Source organism: Triticum aestivum, chromosome 3B, assembly GCF_018294505.1.
Source record: "Triticum aestivum cultivar Chinese Spring chromosome 3B, IWGSC CS RefSeq v2.1, whole genome shotgun sequence".
Lineage (NCBI taxonomy): Eukaryota > Viridiplantae > Streptophyta > Magnoliopsida > Poales > Poaceae > Triticum > Triticum aestivum.
In genome coordinates, this window is record NC_057801.1 from 570,138,814 (window position 1) to 570,159,413 (window position 20,600).

The 20,600-nt window shown below is 44.5% G+C and overlaps 1 long non-coding RNA gene across 15 annotated transcripts; it reads left to right on the top strand.

The window, feature by feature from the left end:
- The first annotated feature begins 1,758 nt into the window (after positions 1-1,758).
- On the top strand, positions 1,759-5,237 carry LOC123070966 (uncharacterized). 15 transcript variants are annotated; one of them, XR_006434051.1, is made up of 7 exons: positions 1,759-2,470; positions 2,543-2,670; positions 3,188-3,260; positions 3,351-3,770; positions 3,913-3,997; positions 4,638-4,742; positions 4,847-5,237. It is a non-coding gene; the product is annotated as an uncharacterized lncRNA (long non-coding RNA). The 15 variants fall into 15 exon arrangements; XR_006434054.1 differs by having other exon boundaries at positions 1,761-2,470; positions 3,351-3,483; XR_006434043.1 differs by having other exon boundaries at positions 3,351-3,997.
- The last annotated feature ends 15,363 nt before the right edge of the window (positions 5,238-20,600 follow it).

Here is a 20,600-nt window from a genome sequence, read left to right on the forward strand (position 1 = left end):
ACGTCTCTCATCCACGGCATTGGAACATGATCCTTTCATCACGTCCTCTCGCTTCATCAGCGCCGTCATCCACCTTGCCGTTGCCGCTCCTACGACCGCCTCGTCCACGGCAACAGGATTTATCCCCTGACCCGGCTATCTGCCGTCTAAAGTCTTCTTCCCCGCCGCCGACAGCCATTGCACCCGCAGCACCCTCAATGTATCAGCAGAGGCCTACACGGCATCGCAAGAGAGGTGGTACTCTTCCATATGTGCTTAAGTTATTGATCTCACCCGGAAAATAGATCGTAATTTGTTTACTGTACTTTTCTTGTCTGTACCAAATCGTAGTGGCTAGTTGAAAGCAAACATTGGTTGTGAAGTAGCTTTGTCCGGTTTGCACCTTCAGATCCACCATGGCATGGGCACTATACTCGTAAAGCTTATGGTTTTCCCCCTTTATATTCACTACCATCATCGTAGGTGCTTCGTGTAGTGCTAGCACTGCTCCTCAAGACCTCAACTCAAAGCTCATGTGTTGAAATACGAATCTAATATGATGCTCGTATCACTCAAATAGAGAACGTTTAATTGGTCACCTAATGTTCCTATATTCGTTTTGAAAAGCATGTGCACCACTCACTGGTCCAGTTAGTTCCACTTTCCTGATTTTTCTCTTGATGCTTAGGGTTTTCTCCTTTTATCTACTCTCCTATGATCTGCGTAGGTGCTTTCTGTCGTACTAGCATTACTCCACCCTTCAAGCTAAACAACACAACACTCAGCTTAGTTGTTCAAATATGATTGTGATATGATACTGATATTAGTTAACAAGCACATTTAATTGGTTAGCTAAAAGTCCCACTTGAGTTTCCAAATGCATGTCGCGACATATAGAGAGACAGCAGAATTGCATTTCTTTGTCACTTGTTGACTGTACTTTCTTGTCCATACCAAATCTTAGTTGTTATTTCAAAGCAAACATCGGTTCCTAACTACCCTTTGCGCGGTTTGCAGCTTCAGATCTGCCATCCCACTGCCACGGTCAACACTGTATTCATCATGCTTATGGTTTCCCCATTTTATGATAACCACGGCCAGCCTATGTGGTTTGTGTCGTAATAGCACTGCTCCACCCATCGAGCTAAACAAACTTAGTTGTACAAATTCATATCTGATATTATGTTGATATTAGTAAAACTAAGAGATGTTTAATTGGTCAGCTAAATGTTCCTACTTTAGTTTCAAAATGCATGTGAGCCACATATGGAGAGACCGAAAAGAATAGTATTTCTCTGTGTGCTCTGGTTCATCATGGGTGGCCAACCGACATTGTATTGAAAGACTAGTAATATCTTCAATCTGCTTGCTCTTCTACTCTTCTTTAAGATGATCCTCTTCTCTTGCGGTCGACTGGTCAGGTCGAGTTGTTCACCCTTAGTATATTTCGAATCTGTCAGGTCGGGTCGACTTGTTCTTCTTTACTATATGTTGAAGCTGTCATCTGCGAAGTGTCATCACTTCTGGAGCTCTCATATTTTGGGTAGTAGGCCACATTTAAACATATAAGGCTGCTAGCCAACTTGCCTCCATGGTGCTCCCCCAATTGGGCCTTTGTTGGCCATTGGATCTGGTCATTTAGAGCGTTTGAGCCGTTGGATGTTTACCTGCTGTCAAACCCAATTTCACCTCGCGGTCATTTTTGCCGTCCAATGACTGGTGGGCTCACGCTATGCGTTTATTGGCTGGGTCGATCGTTCTTGCGTGGAAGAGGCTTTTTCCCAATCCCCGCGCGTGCTCCGCTTCCAATCCTCCTCGCGGGGTTGCTGCGCCAGAGCCCACACCCGCCCAACCCTAGCCGCCACACCTCTCCTTCCTCCCTCGCTTGACACCATAGGCGCTGCACCCCTCCCCTCCTCCTGCTCGGGCGGATAGCCGCCGGCCGCCGCATCCCTTCTCCCCCTTCCTCCTCCTTCCTCCTTCCCGCTGGCGCCCATCGCCCTCGTCCTCGGACAAGGGGCCTTCCACAGGGATGGCCATGTCTTAAAACCAGGGGTAGAGGAGCAGGGGAGGGCCAAGAAGCCGGCACTGGGGGTGGAGGACCCAGGTGGTGGACGCGTCATGGGGTTAAGGACAGGCCGATGATAGGGTTAAGTAGGAGGAGTGCCATGGATCTGCAGGGAAAGGAGGGCGACGCCCTCGGCGGGCGTCCGAGAAGGAAGCCGGCGGGGAGCACGTCACCGTAGGCGTCAAGGGAGCCATGGACAAGCCGCCAGGAGGAGAAAGCTCCCAGTTTGTGGAGGAGACTATGTGACAGGTGTGTTTCTTCCTGTTTTTCTAACCCCTTTTCTCATCTTTCCATGATGACCTGCAAATTTTTCAAGTTTTTCAGGTGGTGTTTTGGAATCTAGATTGATTTGGTACTGTATGTTGTGTGATGTGCCCTTGCCAAGAATATTTGATGTGTGTGATGACACAAGCAATTGTAGAGGTAAAGATTACTCTCTCTGGTTCAAAGAGCATTTAGATTTCAAAAATTGATTGCTTGTATCATTGTCCAAAGGAGTGAACACCATGCTCGATTAGTGGACTGCCGCTTGAGAAGAAGCTTGTCATTTGTCTCTTCGAGCCACGGAGGATAGGGGCCTTCGAAGAACTTGGGGTTTGACATAGCCATCGAGGAAGTGCAGGGTAATACTCTTATATGAAGCATGATAATTCCACATGTGGTGATGTTGGCATATGTTTTGGTATGATAAACTTCAAAAAAATACTGAAACATGGAGCTACATCCTGTGGATAATCTATAAGACAACCAAGGTGGCACTGTTTCAGTTGATGTGATGATAAATCCATTTTAAGTGCAGCTCACTAGAAAGTGATTGATCTTACATGTATTTTTTCCTCTTACTGGACGCAAGAAGCAGCAGTGTTAGTAGAGAAGAGGTGGTGTTAGTCGGGATATTTGTGAGCTATGAGAAGCCTCTCTTATACTACTAAGTTTTTTAACTCCAAGCAACCAAATGTTCAAACTATGTTTCCTTTTTATTTGAAAACTACTTATTAGATTGGGATCTGGGAGACGATCATGTTAAAGATCATCTCAATTCTCGATAGTTAGAAATCAATATTTAAGAACATGCATGCAGTATTTTTTTCAAAGCATTATATTGTAAATCTTCACCAAGCTGCCATTTGTTTTTTGCAGATACAAACCAAGTGTAATCAAAGAGGATATGGATTCAGTATGGCCATGAGGGAAGGAATGTTACTCCAATTTGGTACTTTAGTTTATTGTTTTCATTTAGTCTGTATTAGCTTAACAAATAACATTTGTGGGACAACTGATATTTGAACATGGATTTTTTCAGGATCTTGGAGAATGCTTTCTCAGTGTGGTTCAGGTTAAATTGTTGTCCTACTGTTCCTGCTCAGCCTCCTAATGTTCTATGTCTTGGCCGCGCCTTCTTCCAGCTTCTCTATTGGTTTTCTCTTCACACCGATGTAAGTGCATATTCCTCCCTTCCTCCAAATCTTCTCCAGCCATGGTTGTTTGCATCTGGTCACAGTTGTTTCATGTTTCACTTCCGTTGGTGGTTCACGCGTCGGCCTTAGTGCTCTAAGCAAACCAGCATTTCTCATCTTGGCGATTGTATTATTGGGGCTTTGCTACATCTGTAGGTTTGAATCTCATGTGGCTCTGCGCCCAGCCACCATCTCCTCCCTAGCTAAGCAAGAGGTTCAAAGGCCACCGCTACCTCTTCCTTGCCGCCCAGCAGGAGGGGCACTAGGTGTGCCTCATGTTTAGTTAATGCCCACTGATTGTGATGTTCATTCTATGGGGAATTTTGTTTACTTTTTATATTTTGTGCATTTTCTATTTCATGTATTGGTTAGTGGTCCTAAATCCCATGTGATTTCTTCATTATTCAGGAAAATTACATATCAGGAGAGCCATTTATTAGAGGATCTTCTAAAAGGCTTTTTATATTTGGTTCCTCATGTTCTGCTTCTCGGGGTTTGCTCACTTCCTTTCTAGCTAGAAATACCATATTTTCCTCTCTACGTGTACTGTCTTGGTATTTGGCTCGTTGCTCGTCTTAATATTCCGGATTTAGCGGGGCATCATGTTTTGTTTAGCCTCATGCTCCTAAGTGTATCTCACATTGTATAGGAACCTGTCCTACGGGGACCTTGCCTTTTATGCTTCTTCTTGATAATAGAAGTATTGAATATACTTGTTTCTTCTGCTCAAACATTTTGGCTAAGTGGCAATATTCCAAATAAATGGATGTATCTCAAACAAAGGAGATGTCTGATGCAGTGAGTCGAAGTCGCTTAATCGAGGAGAAATTAGGCTTGTGACGCAATTATATGGTTAGCAGGAAAGTTTTAAACCTGAAAAATCAGACGAAACTCTGGCAATATTACGTTCTATAAATGATTTGGCAATTGCATTCAGTATCAGGTTGTGTTCATAATTTTGTACTTGACAGTTGTAGCTTTGAACCTACATAGTGTTGGCAGTTGCTTGATGAAGCCAAACTTACAACTCGATATTTTTAATTTATGCTGCAACTTGATTAGGAATTTCCTATGTTAAGTTGGAACCACACAAATTCTTATCACGTCATGGCTTGCTTGGGATTCAATTGCAGGAAGAAACTGTATTGAACTTGCTTAATTTTTCTTCAGAAATAGTATTGAATCGGCTACTTGTTGGCAATTTCATGTTACAAAGTCGTCATTAGCGAAGAGATAGGGTATTGATTTGGCTAACTCACGAAACTAAACACTCAATTCGAGAAATTTCATTGGGAATTCATATCCGTATGATTGATTTTGTAATGGGGAATGGTGATTGCAGCAGGCAGGGGTCGACGAGGCAAAGGGGGATGGAGAAGTGGTCGAGCTGGAGGCGTACAGGCAGGGCACCCAGAAGACGGAGCTGTGCAACAAGTGGGAGGGCGGCGCCTGCTCCTGCGGCGGCCGGTGCCGGTTCGCGCATGGCCTGCAGGATGATGGTTTCTTAATTTCGTTGACTAACCAGGGAGTTCAAGGATGATGACTGGAAGTTTTGTCATTACTGGTTAACACTTGGCGACGATGTGTCCATCAGAAATGATCCGATTATCCTCTGTTGTATTATATTTCCTACTTTTTTGTAAATATGTATGGATGTACATGCATGCTCTTTCGATGTCTGAAAATGACCAGCATCCCTCGGTGGGCAAAGATGATTTTGTTGAACAGTTTTAGTATATGTTACATACCATATTCTTTCCAATGTAGAAGGTAGCAGCTGACTCTGCATTGCCGTGGTGCTTATATTATGGAGTAGTTAATGTATTCTCCCTCTGTAAAGAAATATAAGAGCGAAACACTCTTATATTTCTTTACGGAGGGAGTATTCCACAATATTTAGGATGTCAACTTTCAGCCAATTGGTTAGTGGATGTAAGAGCATCTCTAGCCGATCCTTAAAAATCTTTAGATAGTCCAGTCGGATAAAAGCTGACTGCTCCTCAGGAAGGCTTGCTGTATGTTACCAAGCACTAGCAGGCGAGGTGTGCGCTTGAATTTATTTGCTCTGTATTATGCTATCTATTTGATCTGCCAGCTAATTTATTGCTTCATTTCTCCCTGATTGCATTTCTGTATACATGCACGCACTACACTTCAAAAATCAGTGATGGTCTCCTTCCAGCTGCACTGCTACTGCAATTGAATGGTGATTTATACTTAGACCGCTTGCTTGCGTTTGATGTGTCTGTTTTCTATTCTAGCAAATCGCCATGCCCTAGGCACAGTGCCAAACACGACTTGTTTGTGGCTGACCCCAAAAGGACTTCTGCACTAGAACATGTCCTCGATTCTGTGACAAAGCAGCAGAGGTTATATAAGTTACATATCTGGAACTGCTTTAGACCATTGGTGTTATCAGTATGACGAATTTCGGTCCTATAACTGAATTGTTCCTTTTCCCAGTGTATTTATAAGTGACATATGTGTGGTTTTGTGTAGTACATAGTATATGTATGCATTCCTTCAGTGGAGAGATTAGTGCATGATGTCATATACAAAATTCAGAAAATTTGTTTGATAATACTTAGGTTAGTCTATTCTTTCAAGGAGAAAAGAGTAGGTCAAATTAATGAAAGAAATTCGAGCAAGGTGAGCTTTGGCTCACACTTTTGAAACAAGTTCAGTTATTACTTTAAGACCGGATTGTAGCGCGTCATTTCCACCAAAAACATGGTTTCATGCGTATAACTAGAGCCATATTAAAAATGCAAATGGTACGAAAAGGTCACATCCATGTATAAATTAATAGCTAGGTTGTGTTTAAGAATACAACAAGGTCTTATCAGCATATAGAAAAGATATATCAATGTTATATTGAGTTATATTGCATTTGTGTTATCTCTTTCCAATAATGAGATGGTGTAGGTGTCATTTCTTTCTATTTTAATTAAATAGTGTTATCGATGATATGTAGTATTTGAAGTTCAAACAGACATATGTATTATATTTATTTATTACATGTTTCATTAAATTTGTCGCCATACGTGCTTGCCCGAAACTAAATCAACTAAACCATGGATTTCTTTTCATTGTTAACATGAAATCAGCAGGTATCTGCGCCATTTGGCGCAACAGGTCCACTAGTTATATTAATGCACACACCAAATTACAGCATGCATGGCATCTTTTAAAAGAATTGTAGAGATAGCACAAAGGGGTTTACAGGGAGGCAGTATTGGATTAGAATCACTTCTGCATTACAAAGATAATCTCAGTTGCTTTTATGTTTTCATGCATGTCAGATATTGAACATTATCAAAATGAATATGAGAATGGGCGCACGAGAGGAATATTGCGGAACAATCCACTGGCTAACAAACTTAGCATGGTGGAGGATGGTCTATCTTATTCACCCATCAAGGTGCTTGCTCTAACTTGGCAAGGTTGTATTGGTCGCACATATTTTGCATCTGACCTCTTGCATTACTTCTACTTTGTTACACCATCTGCTTAGTTTAAGCATCATATATGAGTATATGCCATACCTGTCCATTTTCTGTACCTATTCCATGTGTCGTCACACTATGTTTTTCCAGTCAAATGTTGTTCTTTCGTAATAGATGTCCAAAAGGAAGAGAGTGAGTGCAAATCCTCAAGGAGTACAAACTAGGTATTTGGAAAAGGTAGTGATACATGTTCAATCAGATAGATCAGCAGCCACAGAAAACACAGGCCCAACTGTACCACACTTTACCCCTACTCCAGTGGCCAAACCCCTACTAGAACTGCCGAGCAGCGTCAGATACTGTCTATGATATCAATTCAAAATTTGAACTCCTAAATTTCTGCATCTGCCTTACCTTCTCTCTTGTATGAAAACTAATTTCAGATCAATCTCCTTGCTCAAAGGATCATACGATCTCACAACAATACTGGGCTCTGCATTGCTCTTGTCAGTGCCTCTCTCCCTTTTGCCTTGTAACGTTGTACTTAATTAATTGCTATTTGATTATGTATCATCAGTCTGCACCTAAGCTTCATTATCCTTTGTTTCTTCCAATATTATTTAATCTATATTTACTCTTTGCAAAATGTAGAATAATGGAAATGCTTATAAAGAATTTTCTTTGGGGAATTTATTGAATTATCCTTCCACCAACATGGAGAAGGGCTTTGTCCAACCCGTGTTAACATGTAATGTAAGTTCATCCTTCTCAAGCCTTCAAACTTTGTTCTAGTATAGATTTGGATAGCATCATTTCCTCCACTGCTGTTTGCTTTGCTGTTTACATCTGATTGGATGTTTGCAACAACTACCAGTTTCAAATTGTAGTTGTAAAAACATGTTTCTTATGCAGAACAGATCCATTTATTTGCTTATATAATTGTGAAACCTGTTACGTGTCTCCTTGTTTCTCTTTCAGAGTCGTATCTCTTATGCCAGGCAGAACTTTAGGGAAGATAGTGAGCCAAACCATCTTGAGGACAACGAGATGACCCCAAGCTCCTATCTTGATGAAGACAGTGAGTTGAAGCTACTCACCAGCAGGTGTGAGACAACCTCTGTGCAATCGTTGCCCCAATCAATTCGACTTCTTCAGTCTCAACTTAAAGCGGAAAGGCTTGCTTCAGCTCAGCTCCGACTTGAAGTCAAAGATGCAATGAAGATGTCAGAGGACTGCCTTGCGCACCATCATGCCATATAGCTACGGGTGATGCATCTATCGTTGACACAACTGAGGTCTATTCATCTTCTTCGGTTGTTTGGGGGGGCAACCTGGCCAGGCCTAGTGCCTTATGAAGTGCTCTCAGATTTGTATATTCTTTTGTCGGCGCGTTTATTTGCACTGATGGCGAACTTTGATGCCTAGTGGATGTAATATGTGTAATAGCTGTGATAGCCTAGCGTAAGTTGCTTGCTTATTTATTTCCTTGTTGTCTTGTTTGTTTGCTTGCTTGTAGTCAGTGCAGTTCTTAATCCACGGTTTGCTAGTGGTCGCAATAACCATTTTTTATAACTAGGCCGCAATAACCATGGGCTACATATTTACTATAGTGACACTGGGCCTCCTACGGGCCGTAGAAACAATGAGCCTTCTACGGGCCGTAGAAACAATGGGCCTTCTATGCGTCGTAGAAACAATGGGCCTTCTACGGGTCGTATCATCAGTGGGCCTTATACGGGCCATATGATCGACTGGCCAAACATGGGCTAATAACATACCGCATTATGGACGTAAACAGGCTAGAGTCGGAATCGTCCGTTCATGGACCGACCATAATGGGCCATCGTTAATAGGTCGTATTTCATGACACTATGAAAACGGCCCAATGTATTAACGGGCCACAAACGGGCCGACTATAATCACGGGCTGAATTTGGCCCACAAGCAGAAAATGGCAGAAACGGGCCGTAAGTAACCGATTGCTGGAAATGAGCCCAAGAATAAATGGGCCCTGAGACGGCCGAAAGATAACATGGGCTGTAAACGGCCGAATGGATTAACGGGCCGTTAATGGGTATAAAGTGATAGACTATTCATTACGGGCCAGTTTCACCACGGGCCGTTAATGGGCCAAGAGTTACAAAGGGCCTCATATGGGCTGAAAGACGTCATGGGCCCTACATGGGCTGGAACTTAAAATGGGCTGGAATCATATTGGACGGCCCAGATGACGCTACTAGGCCTAATTCGGATAGGTCGTAACGGGCACTGGGTTAGCGGGCTGTAAATGGGCTATATGCGACCAGGCCATTAATAGGCTTTCTTTGGGCCGGCCCGCCACCTTTTGACCAAGTCAAATGGGCCGGCCTTTTCACAGGAATGGGCCTCTGTTGGGCCGTGCCACGTGTCGACGTATCATAGGCGCCTTCGGTCCAATGAGTGAATGACATCTGTCCCAACAGTGAGCCGACACGTGTTTCCTCTAGCCAATGCAGATTTTACATGTGGAAAATCCCCATTGGTCGGTGCTGTTAGTGGGTTATCGGATCCAAAACTGGACCCGATAGCTTAACGGCGTTCCGTTACGGTGGATGCCACGTGTTGGTCACCCTTGACGAAATCACTTCTGTGAAGTGTGATTTATCGTCATAGAAGTGGACACGTCCATGATGATAATTTTGGTAATGTCATGGAACACTTCTACGACAGCACAAGTATGACTATCTTGATTCTGTCATAAAATCGTCATGGATGTACATGCATGACAAAAAACACGACCTACTGTGATAAACACGTATCATCACGAAAGTATTTTTTTAGTGTAGTGACAAGCAATAAGCATAACAAAGTCATAGCAACATCAACCATACTCCCTCCGTCCTTTAAAGAGTGTACTTCCAACTTTCTTGAAAGTCAAACTTTTTTATATTTGACCGTGTTTATATAATAATACATCAACATTTATGCCATCAAATTAGTAGCATTAGATTCGTGATAAAATATACTTTCATCATATACCTATTTGATTTCACAAACATTGATATATTTTTGCACAAACTCGGTCAAACTTTGAAATAGTTTGATCCTTCAATAAAGTTGGAAGTACACTCTTTAAAGGACGGAGGGAGTATAACATAATGGATACTAGGGATCAAATCCTAACAAACTAACTCGATTACATGGTAAATCTCATCCAACCCATCACCGTCCAGCAAGCCTATGATGGAATTACTCACGCACGGCGGTAAGGATCATGAAATCGGTGATGGATGATGGCCAGAAGTGTTTGGAAAAGTAGATACGATGGAGACGTATCACTCATCCTCTAATTAGCTTTACGTGCATGCATGCATGTTGAGGTTGCTCACGTACTACACACGCTAGTACACTCGTAAGCTAGTTATACTATGGTTTGGCTCGTTACTTTTCGTGTACGTTAAGATTTTATATGTACGCACTGGAAGGCCGAGTCTATGTCTATGATATGTGTGCAAGACAACATACACTATACATCTCTCTTTGAGTACCTGTATACCGGCGCCCTCGCCACGTATTTATACACACCTAAATACCTGTTTGACCATCCAAAGAGTAAGATAAATAGATGAACGTTCAAGACGGCCAGAACCCAGAAGTCACTTGTTCGGCAAATGCATTGGCCCACCGGCAGCCAGCTAGCTAGGTACGTATGAGGTCTTGTTGTTTTCTTTGTGCAGGTGTACGCGTCAAGAAGAAAGAGGATAATCATCAACGAGATGATAAGTATGGAGGTCCAGGAAAATCGGGACGTTTGGCCCATCAGTCTACAATCATTGGATAAAACATTTAGATTTGTGTTATTTCCCCAGGCTGATGCGTTCGCCATGTTTCACGTGGCGTGGGCTTGCCAGCTAGCTTGTCTTTTCTCTTTTATTGTGTTGTCAGCCATGGGCTTTGTGGGTCTTCTGCTTTTTTTTATTGTGTTGTCAGCCATGGGCTTTGTGGGTCTTCTGCTTTTTTTTATTGGGCTGTGGGCTATTTTTAACGACTTTGTGACGGCACGATCAGATGTATATATGTGTGCCATTGGTAACTTGTGTTTTCTTCCACCGTGTTTGTTTGTTAGATCTTTGACTGTGTTTCTTTTTTGTTTGAGAAAATGGCAATCATTGAGAATTGAAGAGAGAAGGTTTCTCTATTCCCCATCATTTCTATCGATGGCCTATTTGTCTTCTTCGTTCACGAAATCAAAGATTTCTTGTGAAGGAAATTACTTCTTTCTCTCAACAAATAATAATTAATTATGAGCTATGTTTTTTATATAAAAACATCTGTGAGCCATGTTGTTTTTTATTTTTCTTTCTTTTCTTTATTTTCTCTATCTGGGGTTTCTTTTGGTTTTTTCTTTTTCTGTCTTTTTGAAATTTCTTTATTTTGATTTTGTCTTTTTACTCTTTTTTTCAAAATCATGAATACTATTTTTGTGACCATTTTTTATAAAATTTGGAAAAGAATTGAAGTTCGTGAACACCTTTTAAATTTGTGAATATTTTTTATACGGAATGATTTCTCGTCCAAATTTGCCACCGTTCAATTACTCACGTACTGACGCCCTCACCGATGCGTATTTATACACACCTGAATACCTGTTTGACCAGCCAAAGAATAAGATAAATAGATGAATGTTCAAGATGGCCAGAAGTCACTTGTTCGGCAAATGCATTGGCCCACCGGCAGACAGCTAGCTAGGTACGTATGAGGACTTGTTGTTTTTCTTTGTGCAGGCATACGCGTCAAGAAGAAATAGGATAATCAACAACGGGATGATAAGTATGGAGGTCTAGGAAAATCAGCGCGTTTGGCCCATATCTGGTCGCCGGGTTGCCTACCTCTTGCCTATAAATACACACACCTAGCTACGAAGAGCGGGGGGAAGGAGAGAAGGAGGGTATGTACCTCACAAATGGAGGACTCACATAGCCCAGGGACGACGGCTGTGTGCGTGCAAGCCATGCACCACATGTGATGGCAGCGACGGCACATGCGTCGCGCCCGACGAGATGAAGAAACCGGAGCAAATCAAGCCCCGCTGACTAATTTTATTTGCTACATATCTTTCATCTATCAGATGCTATATGAGAAGGAGGACGGGCGGAAGGCAGATTGCATCTTGCGGAGGGACGCAGTAGAGGACTCACGCGCTTGGAAGACCTGAAGGCTGGCGAAATGCAAGATGGAGATCATCTGGCCGGAGCCGTTGCCAGCGGCGACGGTGACTGATGTCTACTACGCAACTTTATTCTTGTAGACACGTGTTGGGCCTCCAAGTGCAGAGTTTTGTAGGACAGTAGCAATTTTCTCTCAAGTGGATGACCTAAGGTTTATCAATTCGTGAGAGGTGTAGGATGAAGATGGTCTCTCTCAAACGACCCTGCAACCAAATACAATAAATCTCTTGTCTCCCCAACACACCCAATACAATGGCAAATTGTATAGGTGCACTAGTTCGGCGAAGAGATGGTGATAAAAGTGTAATATGGATGGTGGAAATATATTTTTATAATCTGAATAAATAAAAATAGTAAGGTAGCAAATAGTAAACAGGCACAAAAACGGTATTGCAATGCTTAGAAACAAGGCCTAGGGTCCGTACTTTCGCTACTACAATCTCTCAACAATGCTAACATAGTTGGATCATATGATTATCCCTCAAGGTGCAATAAAGAATCACTCCCGAGTTCCTATTAGCGGAGAACAAAAGATAGAAAATGTTTGTAGGGTATGAAACCACCTCAAAGTTATTCTTTCCGTTCGATCTATCGTAGAGTTCATACTAAAATAACGCAAGCTATTCTTTTTGATCGATCTAATCAAGAGTTCGTACTAAAATAACACCAAAACAAATTCATATTCATAATACTCAATCCACACAAAGAACTACAACGAGACCCCAAAGTTTCTATCGTAGAAAAGATAATAAAAACGTGCATCAACCCCTATGCATAGATTACCCCAATGTCACCTCGGGAATCCGTAAGTTGAGTGCCATAACATACATCAAGTGAATCAATATGATACCCCAATTGTCACCTCAAGTATTCATACCGCAAGACATACATCATGTGTTCTCATCTCTGAATATTCAATTTGACAAGACCAAACTTCAAAGGGTAAAGATTCAATTCATCACAACAAGGGTATAGAGGGGAGAAACATCATATGATCCATCTATATTAACAAAGCCCATGATATAGATCACGAGAGAGAGAGATATTAAACACATAGCTACTGGTACAAACCCTCAGCCTCGAGGGTGGACTACTCCCTCCTCATCGTGGTGGCCGCCGGGATGATGAAGATGGCCACCGGAGATGATTCCCCCCTCCGGCAGGGTGCCAGAATGGGGTCTAGATTGGTTTTCGTGGATACAGAGACCTTGCGGCGGTGGAACTTCTGATCTAGGTTAACCCCAAAGGGTTTTGAAATATTTAGGAATTTATAGTGCAAAGAGGGGGTGTGGGAGGCCACCGAGGTGGGCACAACCTACCTGGGGGCCCAGGCGCGCCCTGGTGGGTTGTGCCCCCCCCTTAGGGCACCCCCAAGTGCTGTTTTGGTCCATCGGGAGTCTTCTGGCCCATAAAAATCCACAAAAAGTGGGTCCCGTGGGTCCCACCTGTCATGTGGGTCCCGTGGGTCCCGTGACATGTGGGTCCCACCTTTCATACACTGTTAGCTTTATTTAGGGTTTAGATTAATCCTAATTACAGTTTAATTAAAATTAACTAGTTAATTCAATTAATTAAACCAGATTAATTAACTTAATTAATTACTTAATCAATTAATTAATTAATAATTAATTTTATTAAATCATTTTTATTTTTATTAATTATATTTATTTTATTTTATTATATATATTTTTCCTTTTTTTCCAAAGAAAAACATTTTGGGGCGGGTGTCAGTGGCCCGGGGGGGCTTGCGGGTCGGGCGCGCCCGACTGGGCGTTCGCCCAAATCGGCGGGCGAGGAGGGGAACCGGGGCATGGCCGGGCGGGCGCGTGGGCGCCGGCGACCACCGGAGGGAAGATGCCGAGAGGAGGGGGAAGCAGCAGGGCGCCAGGATCCGGCGAGGTAGGGGGAAAAAGGGCCGGCCAGCTCCGGCGAGCGGCGGGAACGGGCAGCAGGGGGCTCGGCGGCAGCGGACGGCGCCGGCGTGGCCAAGCAGGGCGACGGCCAGGGCGGAGGGCGACGCCGTCCGGGGCAAGACGAGGCCGGCGCGGGACGGAGAGAGAGGGAGGGCCGGGGTCGAGGGCGCGATCGGCGGTGCCGGTGCACGTGGCCGAGGCGACTAGGGGGGGAAGGGCGCGGCGGCCGCGACAGGGGAGCCGCACGGGGAAGCGGGGAGGGGCCGGGGACGGGACGGCCCGGCGCGGCAGGGCGCGGGCGACGGTGGCGCCGGAGCGCGTCGACCACCGGCGGGGAGGGCGACGCGGTGGCGTCCTAGGGGGAGAGGGGGAGCGAAGGGGGAAGCTCACAGGGGGGGCGCGTAGGGTAACGGGGCAGTGGGCTCGGGGGCGGTCGGGGAAGACCGGCGAGGAGGAGGGCGAGGAGGCGGCGATCCGGCGATGTGGTCCCGGCGAGAGACGGGGACGGATCCGAGGCGACGTGGGGCGTCGGGCGTGCGGCGAGGGGGCGCCGGCGTCCTGGGTGACTGGTCGGGGAGGAGGGGCGTCGTGTGGCGGTGGGGGCGCCGGCGTCCGGCGGGACAGCACCGGGCGGCGTCGGCGTCGAGCCCCCGATCTCGATCCAGATCGGGGGGAGGAGCGGGCGATGCGGGAGGGGGCGAGTGGGGCGAGTGGGGTGCGGGCTAGGGTTCGGTCGGGTGTGGACCGAGGGGATAAGGGGAGTGAGGGGGCCGGGTGGGCCATCGGGCCGGCCGGCTGGGCCGTTTGGCCCAGTTGGCTAGGGGGGTTTTCTTTCTCTCTATTTGTTTTGTTTGTTTTCTTTTCTTATTTTTCCTTTTCTATTTTAATTCATTTTAACAACTTAGACATTTTATAAAAATGTGTTTACTCCACCATAATTAACTTTGTAATATTTGACAACCCCCAAACATTTTAGTTTTAATTTTTGAAAACTTTTATCGCCATCATAATTTTGAATTGAATTTCGAAACTGTTTTGAACTAACTCGAGATTAGCAACTATAATCGAGGTGACGTGGCAACACTAGCAGAGGATCACTGTAGCTTAATTACCCGGGCGTCACAATTCTCCTCCACTACAAGAAATCTCGTCTCGAGATTTAAGAGGGGGACTAGGGGGGAAAGGTCTGGTTACGAAATCCTAACGAATCTTCTCGTCTTTGGTTGCTCTCCTCGAAGAGGTGGATCCATAGCGTTGATGTCTTCACTCCTATGCCTCAATGCATCATGATGAAATCGTCGTCCTTCCTTCAGGATCTCCATCATACTTAAGAAAGAACAAAGGGGGGGTATTCCGGCGGAACGAACCTCTGCAAGGTTGATTATCTGGTCAATAACACAGGGAAGGTGGTGGGAAGTAACTCCCGAATTGAAACTAAAGAAAGTATCGAGAGCAAAGTACGGAGGTACCATGAGAAGTTTCGAGCGGGTAGGCAATCGTTCGATGCCTGAAACAAAGGGTGAAAGGGGTCCAGAGCAACGAGAATAAGTATTGCATCTGATACCAGAATAGATCGTCTCTAGGAAGGTGGTTGGTGATCTTCATACGAAGCCAATCGTGAGGAATAACTTCGGAGATATGGGTGTGCCGGAGAGTCAGGTTTCGATCCTGTGGAACTGTGGATTATGGGCCCACCATGTGGTTAAAGTAGGAAGGGCGGAGACGTCTTGCACGATCATGTAAGCAAGGCATGTCAGAGGGTGCCCGTCGATTATGTCGGCAGCAACGTCGCTACCAAGGGCGAGGGACGAAGAGAACCAATTCCTGCTCGTTGAACAAGGCGGACCAATAGGCAAGGTTCTTATCCATCGGTGGTTACCGGAATGTTTTCAACAATAGTAACAGGGTCTTGCTGACAGAGTTGTACACCGAGGTGTTTACATAAGCAGGAGAATATTACTGCTTAGATTATATAGATCACAAGAATGTCAAACACAACAATGGAAAGGAAAATATGAATATCAGATTAAACAGAACAATGGAAAGGAAAATGTGTTAAAACACATAATTCAGGGGTATATCCTTCCCAAGGACAAGCAGAGCAAGATATCCATGACAGGATATAAAGTAGACAACCATTTAGGTAAGGGGGGAGGAATCTCATGATATTACCCATACAACGGTGTTAGGATAAATGATAAACAAAATTTAGCATCGTGCTTCAAATGTTACTGTTGAAAATCGGAGTACCATTGACATGCTTCGAGGTAGCATTGACATGGTCATCAGGTGAAGATCAGACTTTGGAAACACGAAGGATCCATCAGGAATAACTTGTAGAATAAGTCTTACAATTTCCCCATGGATGAACGGATAACCTTGCTGAAAAGGAATCTATAATGATAGGTCCTCCAGCCGAGGGGGGGGGGTGCTAGGCATGACATCATGTTACCGGGTCATCAAAGGATCAACATCATAACTCTTGGAAAATGTCCCAACCATCATATCTGACCGAGATTCATATCCAATTGGTGTCATGATACCCCAAACTCAGGATGTCCGAGAAGAAAAACTGCGACACATATCGACGAAATGACATTGTAAGATTCTCGGGAAATGAACTATGGGAGCGGGTTCCTGAAACAATAGTTCATCATTAAACCAAGGAGAGGACAAGGAGGTGTCTGGTGAAGTCAACGGCAATTCACCGAGATTCCCAAAAGATGGATTTCCACCATTAAGTGAACAAGGAGATAACATTTGTCAGATCAAATGATATAAGGAAGTATGCTCGAGGAAAACATACACAATTAAACATTGGTTGAAAGGTGCGCCCGAAATGTGGATTGGGTTGCACGACCAATGTCAGAATGGTGATTCAATTAGGAAGGACTTAGAATGAACTATCGCCCATTCACTTCAAAGCAATAGGGTTGCTAGAAGTTTGGAATTCACACGGCATAGCTCCATTGTCGGTATTCCGGTTGAAAACAATACGGGGACCAAGGAATGAACGAAGATGGCAAGAAGTATTATGATATCAAGAATTATTAAGAGGTGGTGAAATTCTCACCACATTCTTGACAAAAAGAGATGGTAATACTTCCGAGGTAAGGAAGATCAACTGCTGGGTAGCAGTGATCTCAAGGTTTACACAAAACACGAACAAGTTGTGTTGAACGGAAGGCAATAAAGTGGTCGATGAGAACAGGAATCATCGAGGGGCAAGGATGGTATTACCCATCATGAATTCAATTGAATTCCTGGAAGAGCTCATAAGCTTGATGATGATCACGACACAATTGTCGAGAGATTTCATGCAGATGTAGTCAACCAGCGACGACATCAAGTCAAAGGAATGATGAAGCAAGAGGTTATTGGAACCACAGTTACGACACAAACTCAAACTCAAGCTTGTTGTTTAAGGTGAAAGGGTATGACGAGGAAAATCGACGTAAGGTTAGTTCATCGTCGAAAATTGGTGCTCCGAGAATAAGGACCAGGTAGCACCGTTAGAATCGTCACGACAATGATATAGCCAAACAGGCTAGGAATGGCGTGATCGGGTACAAACTCGTACTTATAGAAGCTTACTGAAGAGTTGTTGAACCGTAGAGTGGACTCGGTTCAGTTATCGGTGTCTTTGAGTGTTCAGTAACACAGAGCCCGCGAAAAATTGGAATCAGTGGGAAGGTAGCACTTGATGAAGAACTCATAAAAAGTTATGCAGTTCCATGATAATCTCGAGATACCAGGGGGGTAATACCCGACACAAGATCAAAGTAAGGTTGGACTGGTGTATTGATCCATAGAAGACAATTGTTTTAACTTGTCCAAGAAATGAGATCAAAGAAGAACAATCATGGTCGGAACCACGGTTGCAAGGGATCAATTCACAGATACCATAGGTTAGTTATCAAGGAAATAGTTATTGTTACAAGAAGCTTTCATGATAGGATATATATCGCGTCCATGGGCATGAGCACAAGGTTCAAGGTCGACTCCCACTTCTCCAATGCATACCCTTTCATTCACTTCTCATTCTCAAAGAAGTTGTATGGTAGAAAATTATCTGCTAAACACTAGAAGGGTTGACTTGTCAAAACCTTCCGGTTCATACGGTTTTTAAGGAAGGTATAGGTTCAACCCAATGGGGCTTCTTAGAAACATATGCCACAAGTTTCAAGAGTAAATATCCCAAGCTCGAAAGCAGAGCAAGGTTGAGAAGGTAGATGATACAATTTACCAAAGGCATTATGTATCGAAGGGAAGGCTCACAAGGTTATTGAATATGAAGGGCGTTGTCAGGTAAAATCCAACAATGGATCGGGCGATCCACAATGGAGCTGATGTGAGTATCGGTACTCAATCAGAGGAAGAAAGAATGCACGGGCATCATATTATAGGACAACTGAATAATTTGATGCTTAGATAACAAAAGAATTATGATTTCCAAAACAAAGGATCAGAAGCAGACGCTCGGACCAAGGATGGATAAGTTCAATAGACTTAGGGGCACAATCGGCGGCAATTGATTCGTCGAGAACCAGCTCATGTTCAAAAATGACGTCTGAGCCGGAAGGAGGAATTCTAGGATCTGTTTGAGGATTGCGAGCATTCGCAACAAATCGAATCAACGGACTCAAATGATAATGACAATGGATGTCAACAAGATTACTAGACTTATGGGATTAACCATAATGCAAGTAATCAAGAATTTCAAGAGTAATAGGATGCTCAGGATTTTCGGAAGATCGAATGGTACTTCGAGGATTCGTGACATACATGCATCAACTGGGGATGAGTGGATACTCGGTAAGTGCGAGAAATTATCCGTAGGGGTATTCAGGCGACAAGGAACTGCAAGGCAGTAGGCACAAAAGGATTCTCGGAACATTAGAGAGAATTTCGGGGTATCTTGTAATAATAAGATCAATTGGGAATAAAATATGAACGATAGGTGTAAGTAGTTATCCAGAGGGATTTATCGATGGAAGTGAATTGCAAAAGTGATGGCACATAGTCTCGAGAGCACATTGTAGAGTATCTTCGGAATCTTCTGGTGCAGCAGGCGGTCATTAGTAACAAGTGGCTCTCCGGGAGAAAGTACTTGCGAGAACCTAAAGTTAGTTTTGTTTTTAGCAAAATCATTTAACCCTAATAGAAGAGAGCTCAGAGTCCCAGAGTAAAGGTCGAGGAGTAAAAGATCCTAGTACCACCCAATGGCGACGTGGGCCCGTAAGGCACACAGCCAAGTTAGTAAAAGTTTTGCAATGTCTAGACTCGACTTCGGCCAAGGAGTGTGGAAGGGGGATTCCTACAGGCAGTCGGCTCTGATACCAACTTGTGACGCCCCCGATTTAATCGTACACTAATCATACACGCAAATGTGTACGATCAAGATCAAGGACTCACGGGAAGATATCACAACACAACTCTACAAATAAAATAAGTCATACAAGCATCATATTACAAGCCAGGGGCCTCGAAGGCTCGAATACAAGTGCTCGATCATAGACGAGTCAGCGGAAGCAACAATATCTGAGTATAGACATAAGTTAAACAAGTTTGCCTTAAGAAGGCTAGCACAAACTGGGATACAGATCGAAAGAGGCGCATGCCTCCTGCCTGGGATCCTCCTAAACTACTCCTGGTCGTCGTCAGCGGGCTGCACGTAGTAGTAGGCACCTCCGGTGTAGTAGGGGTCGTCGTCGACGGTGGTGTCTGGCTCCAGGGCTCCAGCATCTGGTTGCGACGACCAGGTAGAAGGGAAAGGGGAAAAGAGGGAGAAAAGCAACCGTGAGTACTCATCCAAAGTACTCGCAAGCAAGGAGCTACACTACATATGCATGGGTATATGTGTAAAGGGCCATATCGGTGGACTGAACTGCAGAATGCCAGAATAAGAGGGGGATAGCTAATCCTGTCGAAGACTACGCTTCTGGCAGCCTCCGTCTTGCAGCATGTAGAAGAGAATAGATTGAAGTCCTCCAAGTAGCATCTCCAATCGCATCGCATAGCATAACCCTACCCGGCGATCCTCCTCTCGTCGCCCTGTGGAAAAGCGATCACCGGGTTGTCTGTGGAACTTGGAAGGGTGTGTTTTATTAAGTATCCGGTTCTAGTTGTCATAAGGTCAAGGTACAACTCCAAGTCGTCCTGTTACCGAAGATCACGGCTATTCGAATAGATTAACTTCCCTGCAGGGGTGCACCAACTTACCCAACACGTTTGATCCCATTTGGCCGGACACACTTTCCTGGGTCATGCCCGGCCGCGGAAGATCAACACGTCGCAGCCCCACCTAGGCACAACAGAGAGGCCAGCACGCCGGTCTAAACCTAAGCGTGCAGGGGTCTGGGCCCATCGCCCTGAGCACACCTGCACGTTGCGTGGGCGGCCAGAAGCAGACCTAGCCTAGTGGTGTTCCAGTCCAATCCGGCGCGCGTCGCTCCGTCGCTGACGTCTGAAGTGCTTCGGCTGATACCACGACGCTGAGTGCCCATATCTTTCCCACGTAGTTGGTTAGTG